This window comes from Myotis yumanensis, unplaced genomic scaffold, assembly GCF_028538775.1.
Source record: "Myotis yumanensis isolate MYYU_CA2020_CCGP unplaced genomic scaffold, mMyoYum1.0.hap1 SCAF_1, whole genome shotgun sequence".
Lineage (NCBI taxonomy): Eukaryota > Metazoa > Chordata > Mammalia > Chiroptera > Vespertilionidae > Myotis > Myotis yumanensis.
In genome coordinates this window covers 62,618,317-62,625,918 of record NW_027223752.1, presented here as the reverse complement: position 1 = coordinate 62,625,918, position 7,602 = coordinate 62,618,317, and the positions used below count along the sequence as shown (strand labels likewise).

The 7,602-nt window shown below is 42.6% G+C and overlaps 1 protein-coding gene across 2 annotated transcripts in view; it reads left to right on the top strand.

Annotated features, from left to right (window-relative positions):
* The first annotated feature begins 1,203 nt into the window (after positions 1-1,203).
* TMOD3 (tropomodulin 3) overlaps positions 1,204-7,602 on the top strand; it is a 74,123-nt gene continuing 67,724 nt past the window's right edge. For both annotated transcript variants that reach the window (XM_070422768.1, XM_070422778.1), the window contains exon 1: positions 1,204-1,365. The gene's annotated coding sequence lies outside the window, so the exon portion shown is untranslated. The remainder of the gene's footprint in view (positions 1,366-7,602) is intronic.

Below are 7,602 nucleotides of genomic sequence, written 5' to 3'. Positions count from 1 at the left end.
TTAAAAAAAAATAAAATGCCAAATCATCAGTTATCTTTATTGCTAGGATTAGTGGGTACCAGTTGCATGAAATTCCAAGGTGTTTACCTAGGCTACTCCCTGCTCTGAGTGGAAGAAGTAGATGCCAGAAGAGGTTTAGCCATTAGTAGGTTCCCACACTGGGTGTAGCTGGAATGTACCTCACCGAGGCATTTCAGTCCTCTTCATGGCTACATTTTTGAAAGATGTGTATCAAAGCTGAGCATTACTCCTAGGAACGGTTTACTCCTCGGAATGGTTTACTCCTGAAGAGCAGGCCAGAAAAATTCCCAACGACTGACTAAAGCCATGGCTGTTCCCTCTCTTCAGAGTCATGCACAAAAGACAGCCATCCACTGTCCTCTGAAATATTCCCACTCTCTTCGTTCTGTCCTCCAGACTACCCATCTGTCCCAGTCCCCTCCTTTGATCAGCGCTCACCCATGTTAGCCCAGCTCCACCTCTCCGTGAGAACTTGAAGCAGAAATGGGAGGAAGGAATGGGGCCGAATCTGCTATCGCTGTGACATCATCCCTAAAGAAATCACTAGGGTCACTATGCCCTTGAGATGACATCCTCTTGATTTATAACCCGCTTGTGCCGTAGCTTTTGTTTGTTTACTTATCAATTTATCATAACAAGTTCAAAGGACTCGATGCCATATCTCGCATCAACTACTCCAAGGGTATGTACAATGCAAGCCGTGCCATGCGTGCCTCTTTAATAAGTCAGAGGAAATCTATACCAATGAGCCTCTCAGCGGTTCTCAACCTGTGGGTCGCGACCCCTTTGGCGGTCGAACGACCCTTTCACAGGGGTCGCCTAAGACCATTCTGCATATCAGATATTTACATTACGATTCATAACAGTAGCAGCATTACAGTTATGAAGTAGCAACGAAAATAATTTTATGGTTGGGTCACAACATGAGGAACTGTATTTAAAGGGCCAGAAGGTTGAGAACCACTGCTCTAGCTGCTGCTCATAGCTCCAGAGGGTCGAGGTTAAATATTTCCCAGAGTAGAGAGCGTGGTTCCAGGCTGGAGGGAGGCCTGGTATCCGCAGCTGCTTCCAATGTCTTGCAGATTGTAAAGCTGGGGTTCTGCACTGAGCTTCTCCCCATACGCTCGAACTACAACTCCCAGGGTGCCCTGCGACCTGGGAGTGCGCAGGCGCGTGGGTGACGGAGGGGGAACCAGCCTCACAGACAGCGCGGTCGAGTTGGGGTGCTACTGGCTGGCGGGTCCGGCAACTCCCTGGGAGGCAGACGGGCGGGTGCCGGAACCGAGCTGCGGCAGTCCTCGCGGGTCTGTGAAGGAGTCGGTGGCCCCAGCAGGCGCCAGTCAGGTAAGTCCAGCGGGTGCTTTCCAGGAAGTCCGTCTGCGGGCGCGGGCAGGGAGTCGCACCGGCCATGGTGGCTGAGGAGGGAGAGGTGGCTGCTCTTCCAGCCGCCGGCCTGGGTCTTCTTCCCCACGGTCCCTCGCAGGGAGCCGGGGACGCTGAGGGCGACTTTGGGGTGACCGGGCCCGGGTGGGAGCCCTGGGGCGCGCTGGGAGGCGCCTGCGGTGGAGGCGCGCGAACCTTGAGCTGATGAATCACTCGGGGGCCCGGCCTCCCCGGGTTCGGGACCGGCCCCCTCCCCACCCACCGCTGCCCGCGGCTCCTGCCCGCCGCCTCCACCCCACCCAGGCGTTGCTCGGGGACGGTCATCTTCAAAGGGTTTTCTCACCAGTACTCCTTCAAAGGCTTCTGCTTGTAGAAAGTCCGAAAGGAAAAAAAAAAACCACCTTAGGGCACACCCTTTTTTAAAATTAAAATCTGGCTTGTCCTGCGCTCGCCGGTTTGATCTCTCTGCTCTCCCTCTGTCTTAGAATAAATTCCTGGCTCCCGAGTAGCACAGCTGGGTCCGGCTGTGAAGTCGCTTGTGTTGGTTTCTTTTGAGGACCTTGTACTTTTGCCTACAGAGTTTGGTGTGTTTCCTCGGCAGGCCTGCATGCAGACTATAAACAAACGAGAAAGAGCCGCAGGTTTTTGCTTTTTGTTTGTTTGTTTTGTTTTATGTTTAGTTAAGAATCGCGTTTCCGACTTGCTCTTGGCTTCTCTTAAAACCAAAAGTCATCCGGTAAGGAACACTGCAGTAGAGCTTATCGCAGGAGGTCGTACTTGAACAGGAAATAAGCCTGTGAAATGTAAATTAGTTATGTGCGGGCTCTCTCGGCTTGTAACATTTTCATGCAGCTCATGTTTCTTTTTCTGAGAATCCTTTAGGTGATTTTTTTTCCCCGGCAAGTTAAATTGATTAATTAATTGGTCTGTCAAAAAATAAAACGCTTGGAAAAATAGTTTTGTCCAGCCTCATTTACTTGTACTAGTCTCTTCTTCCTAGTTCTAGGCACTTTTTTACCCTATCACTTCTTTGAGAGCCCCTAATTTTATTATAAATGCTTAGAATCTCCTTTCTAACACATTCCTATGAAAGGAACAAAAAGGGAATGGAAATGTCAGATCCAGTATGTTCTCACTCTCGGCTTGCTTACTTTTTTTTTTTTTAATATATTTTATTGATTTCAGAGAGGAAGGGGGAGGGAGAGAGACAATCATGGATCAGCTGCCTCCTGCACGCCCCCTAGTGGGGATTGAGCCAGCGACCCAGGCATGTGCCCTTGACGGGAATGGACCCCGGGACCCTTCAGTCCGCAGGCCCACGCTCTATCTATCCACTGAGCCAAACCGGCCAGAGCTCAGCTTGCTTAGTTTTGAACCTCTCAGGACTTCCAGCTTGCTCATCTTTAAAATGAGGTTGTTGAACTAGGTGACCCTAAGATTATTCCAGCCCTAAACATGTCTGATTTTTAAAAATTCATGATTTTATTTATTCAGGAAACATGGGCCACAGGTGTCATTCCAAACCCTGTGCTAGGCATGAATGAACAAAAATGAGTTCTGGAGGCTGTTACTGACCTGCTCAATTTCCTTTAATCATATTTTTATGACTAATTCCAAAATTTTGTTATAAACACTTTAGGCCCTGTTACTCTGTAATTAGCTTCACCTAAAGTTAAGACGTAAAGTCAAACTCCATTACAATGATTGGTTTTAGTCTAATCAGATTTTCCTAGTCTCAGCTACTGGCCCATTTAAATAAAACACAGGTTCCCTACAACACAAAGGACTTGAATGGTGTAGGGTGGTGCTTCTCAAACATTAACATGCATAAATCATCCGGGATCTTGTAGGTCTGAAGTGGGGCCCTAGAACTTGCATGTCAGACTACACTGAATATCAAGGGTTGGGAGATACTTTAAGGCAGCGGTTCTCAACCTGTGGGTCGCGACCCCTTTGGCGGTCGAACGACCCTTTCACAGGGGTCACCTAAGACCATCCTGCATATCAGATATTTACATTACGATTCATAATAGTAGCAACATTACAATTATGAAGTAGCAACGAAAATAATTTTATGGTTGCGTCACAACATGAGGAACTGTATTTAAAGGGCCAGAAGGTTGAGAACCACTGCTGAGGTGTTCATAGTGACAGTTTAAAGATAGGTGCTGAGCCCAGCCACTGTGGCTCAGCATTTGAGAGTCAACCAGGAACCAAGAGGTCGCTGGTTCGATCCCCTCAGGGCACATGCCCAGTTTGTCGGCTCCATTCCCAATAGGGGGCCATGCAGGAGGCAGCCCATGTATGAAATTACTTTCCCATTGATGTTCCTACTTCTCTATCCCTCTCCCTTCCTCTCGCTCTAAAAATCAGTAAGAACATATTTTTTTAAAGAAATAAAGATAGGAGCTGATAGCTGTGATATTAGATGAATAGTAATTGCTTTTTCCAACTCTCAGTTTTAAAAAATAATCCTATTCTGTGGAGGGTTGGGGCTGGGGGGTGTGGGAGCCAGGTGGGGAGGTGGTAAGAGATCAACCAAAGGACTTGTATGCACGCATATAAGCATAACCAATGGACACAAGACACGGGTTGTAGGGGAGGCCCGGGGAATGTCAAGGGGGGGAAAAAGGAGACATATATAATACTCTTTGTAATACTTTAAGCAATAAAACAAAATTTAAAAAAAATAAATTAAAGGATTACTATATTAAAGAAAAAAACAACAACAAAATAAACCTACGTTTCTATGAAAAAAAAAATACTATTCACTTTAACAAAAGTAATTGTTTTCACAAGTTTTTTTTCTACTCTCTCTCCTTCCCTTCTTTCTCTGTGCAGAATCCTCTCAGTGTTTTCTCCTCTCATCCTCTTCCATCTTCAATTGTTTTCATTCACATTAATTCAATCATTCACTGATTCAACATGTGTCTTGCCCCACCTTGTACAAAGCACTGTCTTAGGCTCATGGCGAATTACAGACATTAAGACACGGTTTTTGTCTGGGAACTACTCTCTTTGAAATGAGGCATAGTACAGAGTGCTGTAAGAGCCATCTGTGGGGAATAAAAACATACGGTAGGAGTTCAGAGGGAGAGATCTTTTACAGTTATGGGGACGGGAAACAAATGAAGTCATCGTTTTTCCACTCACTGGTCATCTCTGTCTTCCCAGGCTATACTCTGTATACTGTGTGAGTTTATGTGCCATATCTACAATAGAATACAGTATAATTTTGTAAATTTATTTACTTGGAACCTGGGTTGAGCTTGATATACACGACAATCGATTAGATATGAGTAAATCATAGGAAGAGTGAGAGGTGGTGGGGATAAAAATATACCTGGATAGAGGGAGGGGAAAGATGAAGAGAAAGGAAGACAGAGGAGGACCCAGTAAAATAGAAGGAAAGATCTCAGTAGGTTTTCAGGAGTCAGTCTGATGTACACTGCTCTTGCTATTTAGGCTGTGTTATCAACTTTTAAAGATCAAATTAGCTGGCATTCTTCATTCTTTTCAGTTTCCCTTAAATTTAAAAATTATGGGCTCTTATTAAAAATAATTGAAGAGGGTATTATTCTCTAGGCTGTTATAGTGGCTAAAGCACTATTGTCTTTCTATCATCAACCTTTCTTGCTGACATTTGATTTACATGCCTTATTCTCATTCAGTTTTATCTCAAACCTCCAGAATCACAACTATAACATTGTATTGAGAGGAAAATGATATAGAAAAACAGAAAATTCAACTGGACTTGTAACAGTCAATTTGGTACACATATTGAAATCCTAAAAAATCAAACTTGATTTGCTCTTTATGAAAAATTAACATGAACACACATATCTATCTACCCATACATGTCTGTAATCCATTAGATTATTTATAATAATGAAGGAATAGAGATGTGAATAATCCAAAGAGGCAAAAAATTGAAAATGTATGTGTAGTAATGTAGATTTCACTTGAAACATCCTTAACCTATGCCTTGAAGCAGAGTCCTATTTTGTATGTTTTATGAGGTATAATTAACATTCAGTAAGATGCGCATATCTTTTTTAAAAAAATATTTTTATTGATTTCAGAGAGGAAGGAAGTGGGGGAGAGATAGAAACATCAATGATGAGAGAGAATCATTGACTGGCTGCCTCTGCAACCTGGGCATTTGCCTTGACTCGGAATGAACCGTGATAGGTGGATGCTCAATCACTGAGCCACACAGGGCAGGCAAAATGAGCATATCTTGAGTGTCTAGTTCAAGGAGTTCTGATAATTTTATACAATGTAACTTATACCAAGACAAATTAGAAAACATTTCCATCACCATGGAAAGTTCCCTCATATCCCTTTCCAGCCATTTCCTTCACCCACCCTTCTCCAAAGGCAACCACTTTGATTCCACATTTCTAACACCATAGATGTGTTTTGCCTAGTCATAGACTTCACATAAATGGAATCGTACAGTAGTATGTGCTTTTTTGTGTCTGGCTTCTTTCATGTAACAATGTTTTTGAGATTTTTCTGTGTTATGTATCTGTGGTGTTTTTTTTTTTTAGTTTTTTTTTTATCACATCAATGTGAGAGAGGAACATCGATTGCTTGTCAACTGTACTCACCCTGACCTGGGATCGAACCCCAGCCTAGGCATGTGCCCTGACTGGGAATTGAACCTAAAACCTGTTCGTGTATGGGACGACACTCCAACCAATTGAACAGGGTTTATTTGTTTGTTTTTCTCCACATTTTAATGTCACCAATTTTTAGTGTTGTCAGCCTTTTTTATTTTAGCCACACTAGAAGATGTAAAATGGTACCTCATTATGGTTTTTAATTTGCCAATTCTGGACATTTCATATAAATGAAATCATACAATATGTAATCTTTTGGGACTATCTCTTGCTCTTATATACTTAACAGTTCATTTTGAGAATCACTGAAATACAGACCAAGTTCCTTCACAGATGTGTACACTTTTTTACCTGTGAAGATATACCCTCCCTTGGTACATATACTCAAACACCTACACGCACTCACTAAAGAGGGAACACAAACACACCAAGACAAGCTTACAAACCAAGGCAACTGATGCACAGAGATAACCCTTTACAATTAAACAGTTTCATATCTGGGGAATCTACTCTCAGTAAGCACTGATATCACTACAAGTACCTACAAGTGAACACAATTCCTGAAGTATGTGGGAGAAATGAGGGCTAGAGTGAAGGAGAGCATGATGACAAGTTAAATTTATTTAAAGTGTATTCTGGTGTTTAAGGCAATTCTTAGTGCCTTTAGTTAAGTTTTTTAAACAGTAGCAATTGTCTAATAGGCATATATTTAATATGTATATAGTTATGTATATAGACTTGTAGGTAATCCCTTAGCCTATTGCATAGAGCAAGCCCTTTGAGCAGGATATTATTAATCATAATTATAGAGTAAGGGATTTGCATATGGAAATTATAACCAACAAAATATGTTGATTCCCTGGGTGTGGGGTTATCATTTTAATGAGGAATTGTTAAAGACTATTTACTTGATTATACGCATACCAGTGAAAAAAAAGGCCCTTCAAGTATATACAATCTGACATCTATTCCGGCAGCCCTTACCCTGTGTTAAACACAGCAAGATTTGATATAATACCAAGATTTATTTTTGTTCATGGGGAATTCAAGTTAACATTCTTAAATAACTGCTTTTTTCTTTTTTTTCTTCTTTATTATGGCCACTGGGGTCCTATGGCAGGAGTATGGAAGTGGGTGGGAGGTGGGAAGTGGGTGGGAGATGGGTAAGAAAGCTTGATTCTATTGGGAAATATCAATAAGTATGTGATTATATGAAAGTCAAAGCCCCTACCCATCCCCCCCTCTGTTTTTCTTCAGTTTGTCCCTAAGATTTACTATTTCTTAGAGAAAATCACAGAACTATGTACAAAAATGGACCACAACACATTTGTACATTTTCTCCTCTGCAAGGCCTTTGGTGCAGCTCGGCCATTCTGTTAGTCATCAGCACACCCTCTACACCTACCTCTCGTTTACTGAGCCCCCATTATTCCTCCTTGTCACGTCCTACATACCTAACACATAGGACAGCATCTCAAGTTTACTCTCCACCAGAGGATATCTCTTGACACTTCATTCAGCCCCTTTGCCTTCCCTCTGCCATATCATCTTTTCTTCCTTTCTTTTTTCCAGT